This window comes from Heterodontus francisci, chromosome 4, assembly GCF_036365525.1.
Source record: "Heterodontus francisci isolate sHetFra1 chromosome 4, sHetFra1.hap1, whole genome shotgun sequence".
NCBI classification, from domain to species: domain Eukaryota; kingdom Metazoa; phylum Chordata; class Chondrichthyes; order Heterodontiformes; family Heterodontidae; genus Heterodontus; species Heterodontus francisci.
In genome coordinates this window covers 168,272,307-168,291,138 of record NC_090374.1, presented here as the reverse complement: position 1 = coordinate 168,291,138, position 18,832 = coordinate 168,272,307, and the positions used below count along the sequence as shown (strand labels likewise).

Sequence of the window (18,832 nt, the reverse complement as noted above, 5' to 3'; positions counted from 1 at the left end):
CACACACAGTTTCACACACTCTCTCTCACACACACACAGACACATTCACACACACTCATACACACATTCACTCACACACGCACATACGCACTCACTCACACTCACTCACACTCAAACTCACTGTCACATTCACACACACACTCACTCACTCACTGACATTCACACACACACACACTCACACACTTACACTCACACACTTACACTCACACTCAAGCACACTCATACTCATGCGCACTCACATACACACACACACAAACACACTCACTCATACACAGACACACTCACACAGACACTCACTTACACACACACTCACACATGCGCACTCACACTTATGCACACTCTCACTCATTCACACACGCTCACCCACATGCACGCTCACACTCATGCACACACACACACTCACAAGCAGACTCACTCACACACACATTCACACACACACACACACATTCACACACACACAATCACTCACACACTCACTGACATGCGCACTTACATATACTCACACACACTCACACCTTCACATACTCTCATACAGTCACACGCACACTCACACACACATTCACTGACATGCACTCTCACACTCACTCACACCCATACACACACACACTTACTCATTCACACTCACACACTCACATACACTCATTAACACAGACACATACACACTCATTAACACAGACACACACACACTCACATACAGACACACACACACTCACATACAGACACATTCACTCACAAACACACTCACTCACAAACACACTCACAGACACACTCACTCACGCTCACACACTCTCACACCCACACTTACACACACACACACTCGGGGGAATTTTACAGGCCTCCAAGAGTGACTTTCGTGATGAGTGGAGTGACTTAATTAGGCAGGAGGTGATATTTCGCTTGCCCGACAGCAGATTTTATTTTTGAGATTAAGTCAGCAGCATGTTTGCGGCCGATCGGGGTTCATGCAGTCCTGTGGCGAGTTCCAGCTTTCAATATATTTGTATAGTATGAATGGTCAAAATATTCCAAATTCAGTCCTACCTTCCAGATTAAGTCAGCAGCGCACGGCAATCCCATGGCACCTGGTTCACGTTCGTTTAAAGGTGACGTGCACCAGTTGGCTTTGTGCAGTTTTGTCTGAGGTCAGTGGTTTTCTTTCTTGAACTCTTCGGCACAAGGAAGGCTAACAATGGAAAAGATGTTTGGCTCCAGGCTTGGACCCAGCAAGGGCGATTGCATTGCGGGGGAAGTGGGAAAGGCATGGTGGTGGGGTCTCGGATGGGTGGAGGTGTGGGAGAGGGAATGGTCTAGCGTTCAGCGTGTGTACTAGGTGTTTTTGCCTCTGATGTTGGATGGTGGGGGTGGGGGGTGTTTAGACCTGATAATGAATGTGATGGTCATGATGGACCTAAAGAGAGGAGTGAGTGCTGCCAAGGTCAGGGTCCTATGGGGTGAACTCAGGCTTGCGGAGGGAACAATCTCAGTCACCAGGAGGGGGACAGGTCTAGACTTAGGTTTGGGTTTGCGATTAAATCATAGGGAGGTGAATGGGACTCGGCAATGACATTGAGGTGGGAAACTGGAGGATCAAGGGTCAGAGTGGGCATATCGATGGTGATGGGTGTAGGAACAGTGGGGAAGGATGGCAAGTTAATAATGGTCTGGTCAAGGTAAGTAGGGAAGGTTCAAGGATCACAGAGGGAAGGTGTAAGGTAATGTTGGGTGAGTCAAGGGTCAGGCTGAAAGGTGGAAGGTGGGAAAACTCACCTCAATTGTAAAACGCACCATTTTCCAATTGAGACAGTAAACCACGTGGCCATTCTAGGATTGCAAATCGAAGTGAGAGGAGACCAATGATGGAGGGATAGGATTTTAGGCTGTGCACAATGTTAGACGCATACAAGTAATCTGCTTATTACTTCAATGGTTGAACTCTGTGGCAAAACAGTGTTGAAGTTTAATGCTTACCTCATTATAATAGTTGCAAAGCTGCAAGGACAAGGGTCTCATACACCCAATATTTTTGCTGCCTCGGGACAAGAGGAGAGGATGTGACTGAGGAGGGCTCTTCCTGCTCAGCGGCTGATACTGCAATGCCAGCAGCAGGCAGCACAAGAGGGGGGAGGCTGCTCAGAATGATGCCATCCAGGGAAGGCATCATAGAAGACAGGCGCTGACGCATGAGCGCATCCTCAGGACAAGAACAATCTACCTTCAGATGTCTGAGAGGCAAAGCCAGAGATGCCTGAGAATGTCATGTGAAATGGTTACTGAAATTTATGGGCTCATTCAGCATGACCTGCAAACATGTGGTTTTGGTGGGAACCCCATGCCAGTTGCTCTCAAGGTGAATGCGGCACTCAATATTTTTGCTAGCGGTGCTTTCCAGGACTCAACAGGCAACATATGTGATACCTCACAGGCTGCAACTCATAGGTACATAAACAAGATGATCAATGCCCTATTCCGTCGTGCCGGTGATTGCATCTATTTCCCAGTAGACGAAGACAGCCAGGCAGCAAGGTGGCCTTTAGCGCCATCGCTCATATCCCTAGAGTGCAAGAGGTGATCGACTGCACTGACGTGGCTATTAGAGCTCCCTGAGACCAGCCCGCTGCTTTTGTGAATCACAAACGCTTTCATCTTTGAACATTCAACTAGTTTGTGATCACAGGTGAAAAATCGTGCAGATCTGTGCTCGCTTCCCAGGGAACTGTCATGACTCATACATTTTGCGAAATTCGAAAATACTGGGAATGTTTGAAGCACCAGCCCAAGTTGACAGCCAGATACTGGGTGACACGGGTTACCCACTTTGGACATGGTTAAGGACACCAGTGTGGCATCCCCAAAGTGCAGCAGAAGAGCGATACAATGCTGCTCACACATCCACCAGAGCCATCATTGAACACACCATTAGCTTGTTGAAAATGCGCTTCCGCTGCCTTGACTGGTCCACAGGGACTCTTCAGTACACACCACGGAGGGTCTCACAAATAATCGTAGTCTGCTATGCACTGCACAACCTGGCAATGCAACGCAGACATAGTTTGCATGAGGAGGAACGAGAGGTGAAAGGAGTCAAATATAAAGGGGACTTGGTGTTGGGGTGGGAGAGACTGTAACGGATGAGTGGGGGAAAAATATGAATAAATAAGGCAATATTAATAAATTTCTGAAGATGATTAAGGACTGGGCAGGTTGTTGATCCTCCATGCATGCAATGTGGAATGCTTTATAGCTGTGCCATTAATGGTGCTTTGAAGAATGACAGCAGGAGACACTGATGAAAAGCCAACCCTGTCGCATGATTGCACGTGTCTCCCGTGTCCACCGCCAGAACATAAATTTACATTTCTAATTGTGTGGGAATGGCAAAAAGGGCGAAAATGGAAGTGCTGCCACCTTCTGGTTCTGCCGTCGGAAACGCCGCAAGATGCATAAAATACCACCCTCACTCACTCACTCACTCACTCACGCGCTCACTCACTCACTCACGCGCTCACTCACTCACTCACGCGCTCACTCACTCACTCACGCGCTCACTCACTCACTCACTCACTCACTCGCTCACTCACTCACTCACGCGCTCACTCACTCACTCACGCGCTCACTCACTCACGCGCTCACTCACTCACGCGCTCACTCACTCACAGGCACACATACTCACATGCACACCCTCACTGTCACTCACAGACACACACTCACTCACTCACAGACACACACATTCACAGACACTCACTCACAGATACACACACTCACAGACACACACATTCACAGACACACACATACTCACTCACATGCTCACACGTATATATACACACACATTCACTCATGCACACACGTACATTAACATGCACACATACTCACACTTATTCTTACACTCGCACACACTCACTCATACACACACTCTCACACACACACACTCACACATGCAATCACACACACACACTCGCACACACACATTCTCCAACACACACACACAGTCTCATATATACACACATTAGATTGGTTTTTCAAAATCTTTTTTTCAAGTCTCACCCATACGGTCACATTCACATGCTCACGTTCACGTTCACACTCATACACACACTCACTCACACACCGACTTGCACTCAAACACACTCTATTAGCATGTCATTTTAATTTGCGGTGAGGGTAGTTGGGGGAGAGAATGTGGTAAATGTAAACAGGACATTTCAGATTCTGTGACTCCAGTATCAACAACTGTTGGTGCATTTATTTAAACAGGAGAACCATTGCATAGTCTGGAATATACCAAGATGTATGCCAAGGTGGACAGGGTGAGAGTCACTGCCCTTGACATCAAGGCATCATTTGACCGAGTATGGCATCAAAGAGCCCTAGCAAAACTGGAGTCAGTGGGAATTAGGGGGAAAACTCCCCACTGGTTGGAGTTGTACCCAGCACAAAGGAAGATAGTTGTGGTTGTTGGAGGTCAATCATTTCAGTCCCAGGACATCACTGCAGGCATTTCTCAGGTCTCAACCATCCTAGGTTCAACCATCTTCAGCTGCTTCATCAATGACCTGCCTTCAATCATAAGGTCAGAAGTGGGGATGTTCGCTGATGATTGCACAATGTTCAGCACCATTCATGACTCCTTAGATACTGAAGCAGCCCGTGTCCGGATGCAGTAAGATCCGGACAACATCTAGGCTTGGCTGATGAGTGGCAAGTAACATTCACGTCACACAAGTGCCAGGCAATGACCATCGCCAACAAGAGGGAATCTAATCATCTCCCCTTAATGTTCAATGGCATTACTGTCACTGAATCTCCCACTATCCACATCCTGGGGTTACCATTTACTAGAAACTGAACTGGACCAGCCACATAAACACTGGCTACAAGAGCAGGTCAGAGGCTGGGAATTCGGTGGCAAGTAACTCACCTCCTGACTCCCCAGTGCCTGTCCACCATCTACAAGGCACAAATAAGGAGTGTGAGGGAACACCCTCCACTAGTCTGGATGAATGCAGCTCCAACAACACTCAAGAAGCTCAGCACCATCCAGGACAAAGCAGCCCACTTGATTGGCACCCTGTCCATCACCTTCAACATTCACTCCCTGCACCACCGACGCACAGTGGCAGCAGTGTGTACCATCTACAAGATGCACTGCAGCAGCTCCCCAAGACTCCTTCAACAGCACCTTCCAAACCCGCAACCTCTACCACCTAGAAGGACAAGAGCAGCAGATGCATGGGAACACCAAGTGCCCCTCCAAGCCACACACCATCCTGACTTGGAACTATATCACCGTTCCATCACTGTTGCTGTGTCAAAATCCTGGAACTCCTTTCCTCACAGCACTGTTGGTGTACCTACACCTCAAGGACTGCAGCGGTTCAAGAAGGCAGCTCACCACCACCTTCTCAAAGGCAATTAGGGATGGGTAATAAATGCTGGCCTAGACAGTGATGCCAACATCCCATGAATGAATAAATAAAAACATTTGTCGTTCAGTATTCCATGCCCCCTTTGTGTTCACAGGCTAGTTTCAAACCATCCAGAATATGCTGAAACTTGTCTGAGAAGACTGCCCATCTATAATGAGTACCTAATGTTACCACAACAGCAACTGAATGACCCAGGCTTGAACTGGTATTAGGAGACCACAGGTCTATAAAGTCACTAATGACCTAGCTACAGTCAGTCCCAAAGGTGGTCTTATGGCCAGATTTCACTGTTTGTCACAGTCAGTGCTATCCCTATTATTCATCAACTCAATTGTCTTTGCATTTTGTACTTTACAGATGATAACATTTTAATATAGGCACCAGTTTAGCAACCAGGATAGGCTGAAATGTGAGAGACTGTTAACAGATAGAAAAATTATTAAAATACATCCAACTGTCTACCTGCAATCAAGGACTCTACAGTGAGGGTGAAGAACTATAACAAAAACTCTTCAGAATTTTTCCGCTTTATCTCTTCTGTTCTTTTCTGTTTCTATTTGCATGTGTGTATCGAGTATGCATGCCAGTGTGGGCACATCATGTATCCGTAGGTGTCAACTGAATTAGAGTTTAATTTTAATAAATATCAACCTTCTTTTCTTTAAACCTAAGAAAACCTGTATGTGCTGGTTTATTTGCCTTATAATTGGAAAGCGGTGAACAAGGATTCACCAAGGGAGAATAAAAACACGATGTGTTCAAAATTAAATCCTGTTACAGTAAGACCAGGTGAAGGCTGAAAGGGAACCCTAGACTTCTTTCTCACCGGGTCATACCAGAAATTTGGGGGTTACCGTCCTGGAGTTTACCCAAAGACAAACGAGAGAAATTGGAAGTGGGAAGCCAAATTGTTCCAATCAAAAAAAAGCAAGATTTCAATACAGGTTTTCTTGTGGTTGTGTGTGCTTGAATACTAACATGTCTGTAATTGAAGCTAGTAGCTCCCCAAGCCAGGGTGAAGTAACTTGGGATAAGTTAAAAGAACTCTCTATGGAGGAGTTGAGGAAAATGGCTGAGCAGTGTGGGATCACTGTATGTGACAAGGCTAGGAAGTCTGAACTCCTAAGGCTAGTGGCCAACCATTTATCCCTTGAATCTGAAAAGAAGCAGAAACAGGGTTGGAGGCTGACTCTGACAGGGTATTGTTAGCAAAGATACAATTGGAACAGAGGAAACCTGAATTAGAGGAAAAAGAGAGAGAGGGAGAAAGAGAAAGAACCTTCCAGAAAGAATGCGAAGAAAGAGAACTAAAGCAGCTTGAGTTAACTAAGGGGCAACAGAGTAACCCCAGTGAAAGCATTGCCAATATGGAGGAGCGTAATTCAGGGCTGGGTACAAACTTATTAAAACTAGCTCAAGTAATTCCAAAATTCAATGAGGAGGGTGCAGAAGAATGTTTTGTGTCCTTTGAGAAACTGGCAAGGCAGCTAAAATGGCCAGATGAGATCTGAGCTCTTTTATTACAAAGCAAGCTAACTGGAAAAGCCGATGAGTTTTATTCTCTGTTGCCAGATGAGAGTTCATCAAATTATGAACTGACCAAAAATTCTATCCTCGGGCATATGAATTAGTACCCGAAGCTTATTGCCAAAAGTTTAGAACCCTCAAGAAGTTAGCTAATCAAATTTTTCTGGAGTTTGAAAGAATTAAGAAGTTGGCTTTTAACCAGTTGCTGAGGGCTTTTAAATTATAGCTCAACTATGAGAATCTCAGAGAAGTAATTCTGTTAGAGGAATTTAAAAACTCTTTCGCACTCCCCATAATGACACATGTAGAGGAGCAGTGGGTTCAGAGAGCCTGGCAAGCAGCCATTCTGGCTGATGAGTTTGCTTTAGTTTATAAGTCAGTTTCCTAAGGGGAGAACCATTCCTAGTCACCCCCACAAATCCAAAAAGGAAAAAGGGTGGGAAGGTGATAGGAGCCCAGGCAGTCCTGGGAGAGAAAGAAAAGCAGGAGACACAGGGGATCCTCCTCTAGCCAAAAAGGAACGTGCTATGAGCAGGAGCGAAACACGGAGACCTGTGTATTTCCATTGTAATAAAGCAGGGCATTTAAAAGCTGACTGCTGGAAACTAAAGGGAAAACCTGTAGGGTCAATCAGGGCACACCCACTCAGTGAAGAATGAACCTGATGGAAAGCACAGTAGAACAAACTGTGGCTTTAACTGCAGTAAGAGTGCAACCCAGGAAGCTTACTATGGGCAGTGCAGGAAAAGCTGAAGGCTATCAGGGTTTTGTGTCTGAAGGGAAAGTAACCCCATACCCCTCCAGAGGGGCAAGCGAGCCCATATAATTCTCAGGGACACAGGGGTCACTAGGTCTTTTTTTACTGGGAAAAGGCCTGACCTTTCCCCCAGAGAATGCAATGAACACCAAAATGGTGGTGAGTGGTATTGGAGGGCAGTTTATGCCTGTACCTGTACACCAGGTGCACCTGGAGGTCGACCTAGTTTCGGGATCGGTGACCATAGGGATTGTCCCGAGTTTGCCTGTGGACAGGGTAGACCTGCTCCTATGTAATGATTTGGCGGAGGGGTGGGGGTGAAGGTGGTAGGCCCCCAGTAATGAAAGAAAGACCGCAGGAGGTCAGAGAGACTGGGCCGTGGCAGGAGACGAACCTCTGCAGTTTCCCTGAATGTGTAATGGATCAGGTCATGATCAAACCTGCTCCCCCAGAGGAGACGGAATTAGCACTGTAGGCAAATGACCAGGTCTATCTATCTGAGACTTTCTTTGGAAAGTTAGGAGACCCAGGGCATGAATTAAATGGATTTTCCCTAGGTGAGGCTCAGCGAGCTGACCCATTATTGAGAGAGTTAGCACAGGCTGCCCAGTCTGAAAGTGAAGCAGGGGGAGTCCCTGATTGCTACCATTTAAAGAATGAGGTACTGATGAGGAAATGGAATTCTCCTCACAGACCTGAGGGCAAGGAGTGGACAGTGGTTCACCAGTTAGTGGTACTGCAGAGTTACCGGAGAGAAATATTCAGAAGGGCCCACGAGACTACAGTGGCTGAACATGCTGGTATACGAAAGACCAAAGCCCACATAAAAGGTTGAGGGGAAACCCCAACCTACAGTGAAACCTGCACCCCAAAGTCCTGTACTGGTGTTAGGAGGACCCTCCAGCAGAGGGCTGGTGAACTGTAAGGGACCCCCGCCGAGAACAAAAGGGGACAGGCAGGCACAAGACTGGCAAAAGTTTAGAAGGAGAAGGGAAAAAGGTGACCAAGACGGCTGGTTAAAGGAAGTCCGCGAGGAATCCCGGATGAAAATCCCTACTGTCCGGGCAGCCAACCCCGAAAAATGGGAAATGTTGGACCCCACATCCTCCTCCATAAATGCAGACACTAGATGCACCCCACCAGAGTTACTAACAGCATTTACAGGAACCTGCTGAGACAAAGAAAGATCTCTAGGGGGCAGAGAAACTGTGAGGGTGATGCTTCACCTAGTCAAAGTGCCACAGGGGAGTGCAGTAGAGTCTGCACAATACCTGCAGGCAGGAATGCCCCTGAGGACAAAAGGGAGATTAGCAAAGAATCCTCCCCCACAGTCAGAACCAAAGAGAACCACCCATCCCCCAAAGTCAAAAGCCTTTGTGTGACCACTGAAGGAGAGTTCAGGATAGACCCGCCCACTATTGACTCTCCTGAGAAAAAAAAATTCCAACTTAGGGCTAATTAAACCTAACAATCTCCAAGACTCTAGGCAGCCATGGAAATTGGCAAACTGAAGAAAAACATCCCCCTAAAAAAACACATTTACTCGGATGCCAAAAAGTTGGGTGGGGTGGGGGGGAACGGCAGTTTTAAGATTTATGAATTAATGTGAATGAATGAGAGAGAGAGAGACGCGTGTTTTTCCCCTTTATCTTATATTTTCTCTCTCGACCCTTTTAATGCAATGCTCTCTTTAAAAAGCGCATTTCATTCCGTTGGGTATGGAGATGTCATGCTAGGCCGCCACCTGCCAAGAATGAGGCACATTAATTTTGTCATGAACATTGATTTTAAACTGTTGCTGGAGCGAGGAAATGACTTGTTAAATAAATCAGCTGTGGCTGGAAAATATATTTGCATATTAACAGACGGTGCTTGGAAGGGCAAAGGACCATTCCTTGACACATTCAACCCACAATGGATCTTGATCACCAGGTATTGTATATAAGAGGAGCATTCCAGAGACTGCTAAGGTGATACAATCCAGAATCGGTTAGACCTGCTGGTCACATGACTAACTGGCTGCTCCAGGGTCTTTTGAACTAGCCACAGAGAGTTTGAACTCAAAGACTGTTTGTTCCTGCCTGCCTCAAACATTTTCCACTTTATTTCTTCTGCTCTTTTCTGTCTTTATTTGCATGTGTGTATCGCGTATGCATGCTCGTGTGGGCGCATTATGTATAAGTAGGCGTCAACCGAATTAGAGTTTAAGTTTAATAAATTTCAACCTTTTCTTTAAACCTAAGAAACCCTGTTTGTGCTTGTTTTTTTGCCTTATAATTGGAAAGCAGTGAACAAGGATTCACCAAGGGAGAGCTAAAAATACGATGAGCTGAATTTTACCAGCCCCTCGACGCCGCAGACCGTGGCGTGGAGGCCGGTACTATTCTGCACAAAGAGGCCTGCCTCGACCCGCGATGTTGAGAAGGGCCCGTAACAAATTACTGGCGGTGGGGGCATGGCGACAGCACCATAATTAGAATATGTTAAACGGTACTCACCTCTGCAGATTATGCAGCCCACTGCATTTCCATGGACACCTCCAGACTTTCCGCTGAAAAGGCAGCCATCACGTGGTGTCCCGTTCCCGATTGGAAAAGCAGGCAGGTCCTCAGAGGCAGAAGTTGTCGCCAGCCAAGGTAAGTTCTGCTATTCAGGGGTTTCACTCTGCGTTATGGAAGGGAGGGGGGATATTCAGGGGTCTCACTCTGCATTCTTAAAGGGAGGAGGGAGGGGGTCTGAGATTACTGGAGAGAAAACTCTGCAGGTATGAAGGGAGTTACTGTGTACCCTCTCTCCGTAAACAGTGTATTCTCTGCGTTTATTTGTGTGTGTGAAGAAGCAATGGCACTCTGCTCACCCTGTGTGTGGGGAGGGTGCCAGAAAGGATAGGAGCATTAATGTTATATGGATGGTGGGGCAATCGATTCAGCTGGTAGGATCTTGATGTGGTCATGCTGTTCCACTCAGTGTTGGCCAAGATGGGCAATGCCATGGCACACCACATAGTCGATCCAGGAAAGTGGCTGATTCACCTGTCAACACCAATCCCTGCCCTGTTAGGAACCTTTGAATACATGAAGGGTTCAACTTTATTTATCACATAGAAATAGGTATGGCTCATCCTACATTGCATGATCCTCTACTCCTGAGGATCTGTATGCGCTAGAGGCAAAATCAACAGGCAGGTGCAATCCATGTAGAGGCCCCTGGTCATGAGCAGCAGCCCCCAAGGGGAGCTCGCCATTACGATTGCTGTGCATCTACAGGCCCCACATGACATGCCATTGGATGTCAGAGCACCAGTGTCAGAGGTGATTGCGCATGTAGAGAGGGTGGTGACACGTCTCTTTGCCCTGCTCAAAGATGACCTGCAGTCCATGGGCTTTGGTGGACATCCCATGCCTTTGGTCCTCATAGTGGCAGTGGTTCTCAAGCTTGATGCCTATGCAGCTTTTCAGGGGCCCACCAGAGACCTTTGTGGGTTCACACAGTCAGCAGTGCACTGCTGCATCAGGCAGGTCACCAATGCCCAGCATGGAGGGCCAGTGAGTATGTCGGCTTCAGGACAGACTCTTACAGCCAGGCCCAGAGGGCCATCAGTTTTGGCACCATTGCCAGAGAACCATAGGTTATAATGTTCAAAGACTGCACTCATGTCTGTCCCACCAGGCTGCCACGTGCAGACGTCACCATTACAGGAATCCTCTCAATTTAGGTGAAGCTGGTATGTGATCATCGCAGATGCTTCATGCAAATCTGTGACCGCTTCTCAGGCAGCTGTCATGACATCTGGGACCTGAGTCAGTCCCAGATGCCACCGCTGCTCACTGAACTGGCTCAGATGGAGGGGTGGCTTCTTGGAGATAAGGCCTATCCCTTGCAGACACGGCTCCCGACACCAGTGAGAGACCCCACTACTGCTGAAGAGGAGAGATGCAACACCAGCCACTGAGCTACAAGAGCCACCATTGAGCAGGAGATCAGCATGCTGAAGGAGTGCCTCCAATGCCTGTATGGATAGGGTGATGCCCTGTACTACGGGCCGAAAAGGCCAGCTCCTTTCTTTGCTGCTCAGCACAACTATGCCCCCAATAAGGGCCAGGCCAGGCATGATGAGGAGAGACGTCAACAGGATTCCTCCTCAGACTATGAGGACGCTGAGGACCTACAACATGAAAGATGCATGGGAGGGCAGATGGCACCCAGGTTCTTCACGCAGGGCTAGCAGTGAGGTAGGGATGTACGGCAGTAGCTTATCAGACAAAGGCTGTCTGTACCATAGGAATCAATATGAGCTCCGCAAGCCACACATCACCCTTATTCACTTGCTGTGCATCAGTCCATATCTGCAGTATCCCTGTGTAAACCATTAGAGGCAGCAGCTGACTGAGCCAATGTCTATGTCGCTGAGTCCGTGGAGACGCTCATGAGTAATGGTGGCATGGCAATCTTATTGCATACGTTGGCTCTCCTGAAGGGCCAATGGTGCAAAGGGATGTGACATTGGTGCTACGTGCTGGCACACATCATTCACACAGAGAAAAGGACACACATGTAGGTGAGGAACATTTAGCGAAAGACGTATTTACATTGCTGTGACGCTCGTGCATTTCCATTTGTGTCAGTGCGTTCTCTGTAAACCTCTGTAATACCTTTTATGGTATATTTAAGTCTCGCATCCTGGAATGTGCAAAATTAAGATTATTCACCCAGGTGCGGCACACCTACAAGAAGGAATATTACACTTGAGTGGGAGAAGAGTATCGCAACTTCACAGGGCACTGGACCACAGCAGGGTAAGTATGTCGCAGCAAAGTGGAAAGTGCTGGGGTAACTCAGCAGGTCAGGCAGCATCTGTGGAGAGAGAAGCTGAGTTAACTTTCAGGTCTGTGAACTTGGACAAGTTAACTCTGCTCCTCTCTCCACAGATGCTGCCTGACCTGCTGGATTTCTGCAGCACTTTCTGCTTTGCTGCCAGTTTGACAGCCGGTGTGATGCAAATGAGCCCCCGCGCATAATATGAAGGGGGCTCTGCGGTGGCTGCTAAATGTGGGCACCCTGTTGAGTGTAAAAGGTGCCGCCGTGCAACGCGGCACACGAACAAATTTCAGTTCGGTGTGTTTAAAATTAAACCCTGTTACAGTAGGACCAGGTGAAGACTGAAAGGGAACCCTTGTCCTCTTTCTCACCAGGTCGTAACACAACACAGTTGGTGCAATTACTTCTTCTGGTCATTTTAAAATGCAGCTGGGTCTAGCTGACAGATAAGGAACATCAGATATAGACTTTTAAATTACTCAGGGTTATAAAGCTGTTTGAAGCTTTTCATTATTATGGTTTGTATCCGACCAACAAAAAAGCCTTTGAAAGTATGCCTAGGTTTTGAGTATTGTGTTATGTGCTGACAATGTACCATACAAGTTGAGAACGTCAACGTTTTTAAATGTGTCTTATGCTCCCAAAGGCTTTCCAATTTTCATTTGGTCCTTTGGAGTGTATGTAAATACACAGCTGAGGAAAAATGGTAATAGTTCAGTAATCAAAGTTTGGAAAACTGCTTTTGAACTCAGTGCATGGAATTTAACCAAAGTGTTGGTGTTTAATCAGAGCTCATCATTTACATGTCATTTGTGGATTTAAAAAAAATGCCCTGGAAGCCTTTCATTTCTAGATCGTAGTTATCAAAAACCCATGGTTTGAACCATAAAACGCATGTCCCTTTCAGGGGAAGATAATGAAAGGAAAAAGTCATCAGAAATTTAGAACCTTTGTGTGAAAAAAATGATTTTGCTGTTGGACTGATTTAGGGGAGATTCTGAAGTGGCCAATTTTGAAGGCTAAACTTCCTTTGCACAGAGTTGGTGGGCTATCAGCATGATGTGAGCATTAAAGGGCAGATCACCAATCTGGAGTGGTGGAGAATCAGTAGCACATTGCAGGGCTGAGTCAGCAGAAGTTAATGAATTTATGGGAGAGTGTGGGTGGCAGACAGGAAAGTTAACATTAGGGAAAAGTTCTACTGAAGGCTGGGAAGTGTAAAGATGCTCATCCAGCTGTTAAAAGAATCTTCACAAAGCCTTGCTTTAACTCTCCCAGCATGGTCTCCAGTCATTCCTTTAAGGGAGGGCGGTTGTGGCTGCGTTAGGTTTGCAAGCAGCAAAGAGGTCCCATACTATGGGGTGTTGCATGTTCTCTAATGAGAGGTCCTATTGGCTGCTGATATCAAGGCCTGCTGGCAGTGGGTGGGAAGTGCTGTAAAGAGACCAAAATCTGGGCCTTCCTCCCAAACCTCTGTTCGATTTGAGCTGCTTTTCTAAAATGTTCTTGCAGCCGAGTGATGACTACATTTCTGGGTTTAAAGTTCACCATTTGGGGCTGCTGGTGACACTCTGGTTACCTTCTTACTGTCCAGCCGTAGACTGCAGATCTCAGCAATTGCCTCCTTTTCTCCGGTCACTGTCTCAGGTTCAAGCAAACTGTTCACAATTTCAGCATCTTAAACTAAGCTCTTCTCCATCACATAGATATACCTCTGGTCACCTCCCATCTCCATCTCTGCCTTAGCTCATCTGCTGCTGAAACCCTCACCCATGCCTTTCTTACCTCCAGACTTGACTATTCCAATGATCTCCTGGCTGGCTGCCCAAAAATGTGTAAAAATCAGCTCATCCAAAACTCTACTGATTGTGTCCATATTCGCATCAAGTCCTGTTCACCCATCACACCTGTGTTCACGGACCTACATTGGCTCCCGGTTCAGCAACGCCTTGATTTTAAATTTCTTATCTTCATGTTTAAATTCCTCCATGGCCTCGCCCGTCCCTATCTCTGTAAACTCCTCCAGCCCTACGACCCTCTGAGATCTCTGTGTTCATCAAATTCTGGCCTCTTGTAGATCCCCCAGCTCTTTGTTCTGCTATTTGTGGCTGGGCCTTTATCTATCTAGGCCCCAGCCTCCAAATTCCCCTCCTTAAACACCTCCCTCCCTCTCCCTCTATACCCTCCTTAAAACATACTTGTTTTACCAAGCTTTTAGTTATTTCTGCTCATATCTCATTCTGTGGCTCAGCCTCCAGAGTGATTTGATGACATTTTATGAAGAGATTTAGGATGTTGCTGTGTATCAAAGCATTGGAGAAGTGGAAATTGTTGTTGAGAAAATTTTATATGGCTCAGTGAAAGTAGAAAACCCATACTAATCTATTCCAAACTGTAGATCCAATAACATCTGACTCAATCTCATATTTTAGGAAACAAGAAACATGCTTGATGCTGTTATGAGCCTGTAAAGAATAGCTGTGAGCTATTTTGGTTACTGTACTGCCTGTCATTATAATCCTTGTTCTGGAAAAAGACAAAAATAGGGAAATGCATATCTGGAATGAGTAGCTGCTCAGCCGTTTTAACAAATGAACAATTAGCAACAGTTGTTTCATTGTCACTTGCCTTTTTTAATACAGAGCACAGTATCCTGGTGGGTCCATTACAAGACAGGGATAATGGGGGAGGCAGAGAGAGACAGCAAGCAAATACTGTCAGATATTACTAACATCAGATTAATTATTTTTGTTGTCCAACCATGAAAGCAACAGGTATTTGAATAACCTTTTTGCTGGTACAAGCTCCAGAGAAGCCACTTGCACACAGTCCCTCATTTAGGGAAACATTATAATTAACTGTCACTGTACTAAATGCTATGTGGTTTACATGGTATATGAGCATCTATACAGATTATGTTCATTTAGGAAGCAGTTATATTGTGCGTTGCAATGCCATTATAGCCACTGTAATGTAGACAGTTATTCTACTGGGTACTCTGCTTCCTGTGTCATGAGAATTCTCTGCTCGAATAATTTATATATGAAATTCTTTTCTAATTTACTAAAGGATTATTAAGTTAAGGTGTGGAATTATTGTTTAAATAATTTTCAATTTCCTCCATTTAGTTCTTTTGCTATTAAACTTATATTAACTGTAGAAAACCTCTCTCTGTCTGCGGTGTACAATTTCAAGGCCACAAACTCTTCTCGCAGATTTCTCTGAGATATGCACTGTTGTTTAGCCAAGAAGGAGTAAGCAGGTGACCTGTTGTCTGACCCCATTCCAATGCCCACAGTGAATGAGAGCAGTCCAGAGTGGCTTGCTCATTGGTTTCCCCTTTCTCCCTCTGGGGAAGCATCTGGTCCCTTTTCATTCCTAGCCCGACAGCACGGGTGAGATTGGGAACTCACTGTGTGCAGAATCATAAACTCAACCTTTGTCTTAAAGTTCTGCAGTGCAGTACATTGGCCTATACACGTCAGCTAATCAGCAGGCCGTTGATTGCCTGCATGCCCATATCAAACAGAAGCAATGGCTTATTCTGCCTGCTGCTCTCGACCCTATTCCCACTAAATACTGACCACCTAATTTCCCTTTCTGACCTCCATATTAGCTAATATTGTTAATGGTTTCCATCTCACCTTCATATCCGTTAACACCCCCACTCCTCATAAAATCCACCCTTGACACCCCCGTCCTTGCAAACTACCATCCCATCTGCAACCTCCCTTTCCTCTCAAGTCCTTGAACATGTCGTCACCTCCCATATTTGAGCACATCTTTTCCAGAACTCCATGTTGAATCCCCCCAATCAAGCTTTTGCCCTGTCACAGTACTGAAGTGGCTCTTATGAAAGTCACATATGACATCCTATGTAACTGAAAAGAAGACTTGCATTTATATAGCACCTTTCACAACCACCAGATATCTCAAAGCACTTTACACAGACAATGAAGTACTTTTGAAGTGTAGCCACTGTTGTAATGTAGGAATGCAGCACCCAAGATGCACACAGCAAGCTCCCACAAACAGCAATGTGATAATTATCAGATTATCTGTTTTTGTGATGTTGATTGAGGGATAAATATTGGCCAGGACACCAGGGCTAAGACCCTTGCTCTTTGAAATAGTGCCATGGAATCTTTTACACCCACCCAAACAGGCAGGTGGGTCCTGAGTTTAGCATTTCATCCAATAGATGACACCTCTGACAGTGCAGCACACCCTGCAATGCACTGGAATTGATTTTTGTGCTCAATCATGGAGTGGGACTTGAATCTGGAACCTTGTGACTTAGAGGCAAGAGTGCTACCAACTGAGCTACAGTTGGCACAGAAGCTGTGATAAAGGTAAACTATCCATCCTCATCTTTCTCAATCTGTCTGCAGTCTTTGACATAGTTGACCACACCATCCTCCTCCAGTGCCTCTCCACTGTCATCCAGCTGGGTGGGTCTGCTCTCACCTGGTTCCATTCCTATCTATCTAGTCATAGCCAGAGAATCGCCTGAATTGGGTTCTCTTCCCACTCCTGCACGGTTACCTCTGGTATCCCCTAAGGGTCTATCCTTGGCCCCCTCATATTTCTGATCTACATGCTGCCCCTTAGCGACATCATTCGAAAACATGATGTCATGTTTCACATGTACGCTGTTGATGCCCAGCTCTACCTCATCACCATCTCGCAGCTTCTTATTTGTATGACATCCACTACTAGATGAGCAGAAATTTCCTCCAACTAAATATTGAAAAGACCAAAATCATTGCCTTCGGGCCCCTCTACAAACTCAGTTCCCTAGCTGCCGTCCATCCCCCTGGCAACTCTCTTGAGGGTGAACCAGACTGTTTGCAACCTGGGCGTTATATTTGACCAGGAGATGAGCTTTCAGCCACGCATCTGCATTGTCACTAAGACCGCCTAATTCCACTTCTGCAACATGATTTGTCTCCACTCCAGCCACAGCTTATCTGCTGCTGAAATCCTCAATCTTGCCTTTATCACCCCCAGTTTTCACTAAACACTTTGCTGGCCAGCCTCCCACTTTGCACCCTGTGTAAACTTAAGCTCATCCAAAACTCTGCTGCCTGTGTTCTAACTCACATCAAGTCCTCAAACTCTGGATTTCCTAAACCTCATCACCTCTCTACCTCTCTCCCTTTTAAGATGCTCGTTAAAACCTCCTGTATAACACCTTCGGGTGTTTTACTATGTTAGAAGCGCTATATAAATGCAAGATGTTGTTGCTGTTACTCATAGTTCTTAACATTTGTTTAATTATGCATGAACTTCCTTTTAAAATATTGATTCTTCTGATTTATGATTTGTCATTACTGTATAATAACATCAGTATATTTTTAACATAATGCGTTTCAGTAATGTGTACACAAACACAATCTTTATCAGTGCCAGACAGTGCCAGGCTTGCATATGAACGCAATCAGTAATGTAGACTCTTTGCAATTCAAAATCTGAATCCTAGATGTTTTATTGTGTGGGGAAGTGGGGAAGAGTGTACTGGGATAATGTCACAAGCTGTGTTGTATATTTTTTATGACCATTGAACTTTGGCGTTTACAAACTAATGTAAATGATCACTTGGTTCTCAGCTCCTGGACATGAGAACTGTGATGTAATGTAGACTCAATCATAATACTGTTGCCAAGCTCAGCAACAGGGATGAGAGAGAAAGAGGAATTTACGAATATTGCTGCACCATTAAAGAATCTGTCTTTTTCCTTGTCCTTTTTTTCTTTTATTTCTCTGTTATCCCTCTCTCCTTCCATGACCTTGAGAATATGTTTAATGGAGCTTGCTGTTGAATTGTGGAGTGTTAACTGGAATTCAAAATGTAAGGTGTGAGAGTTGTCAATGCTAGAATGGAGACTAGGGTAACTTAGCACAATTCACGAGCTAACAAATAGTAACATACAATAACACACAGTAACATACAATATTCCACACACAAAGACTAGTCAACTCCAACCTGTCTGCATGTTTTCTTTACCAATGATTAGAAATATCTGCAACTGAACTCAGTGAACTTTTGTCCAATTTGCTATTGTCTATAAATTTTCAACTATTTCCTGGTAATTTGTTTTGTAATTATAAGCATCAATATTAATGTGTATTTTATTACCATGAATTAATTCTGGGGCGATTTAATTAAATTGGAATGAAAATTGTTATTTTCATTACGAAATACTAGGTTATGAAGTTCAAAAATTATTTGTAAGAGCAATTTTTCTGATGAAGTTGAAATAACAGTGCAAATTTTCAAAGTCTACTTTTGAAGAATATATTTCTG

At 45.4% G+C, this 18,832-nt stretch overlaps 1 protein-coding gene across 5 annotated transcripts in view; it reads left to right on the top strand.

Annotated features, from left to right (window-relative positions):
• Nucleotides 1-18,832, top strand: part of LOC137369373 (endophilin-A1-like) — a 201,514-nt gene that overhangs the window by 167,341 nt on the left and 15,341 nt on the right. The window lies entirely within an intron of this gene.